The sequence below is a fragment of the Penaeus monodon genome, chromosome 29 (assembly GCF_015228065.2).
Source record: "Penaeus monodon isolate SGIC_2016 chromosome 29, NSTDA_Pmon_1, whole genome shotgun sequence".
Classification (NCBI taxonomy): domain Eukaryota; kingdom Metazoa; phylum Arthropoda; class Malacostraca; order Decapoda; family Penaeidae; genus Penaeus; species Penaeus monodon.
Genome location: NC_051414.1, coordinates 31520699 through 31521283, shown reverse-complemented (window position 1 = coordinate 31521283; position 585 = coordinate 31520699).

Sequence of the window (585 nt, the reverse complement as noted above, 5' to 3'; positions counted from 1 at the left end):
AACCATAGATCTTGTAACAGAAAGATACATGAGCCAAGCCTTTCCTATAAGGAATATTATACAGCTATGAGCTTCTGTTGACTACCAATTCTCGGCGTTGTCGATGTCATCTCTCTGACGCCACAGGAATAGAAAAAAAAAGTCATGTAGGAAAGACCATTTTAAACTTTTTCTCTGGAGTGATGGACAGTTTCACTTAATTTTTTTTCATTCAGTTTCATGATAAAAGCGAGTTCTACTTTTACAAAAATAAAATCAATATAAATACCAAGGACATTACGTCACATAAACTTATTCGAAACACCGAGATATGATGTAAGTGATTCGTACTGTGAAGGTACTAAGTTTCCAAAAAAAAAAAGGATTTCATAATGGTATTGGAAATCCATAACATTATCTTAAATCTAGACGTATACAGTGATACAGTGTAAAGGGAAATGGGGAGGGGGGGGAGTCGCCTGACTCAACGAGCGTTTGTTTCTACAGGTAACATAAACAGACTCTGTAACAAGCAAGGGTCGGCTAAGATTTGTTACTGACATGATAATGCAGACGGAATAGGACAAACACCAGCCCTGCGTTCGC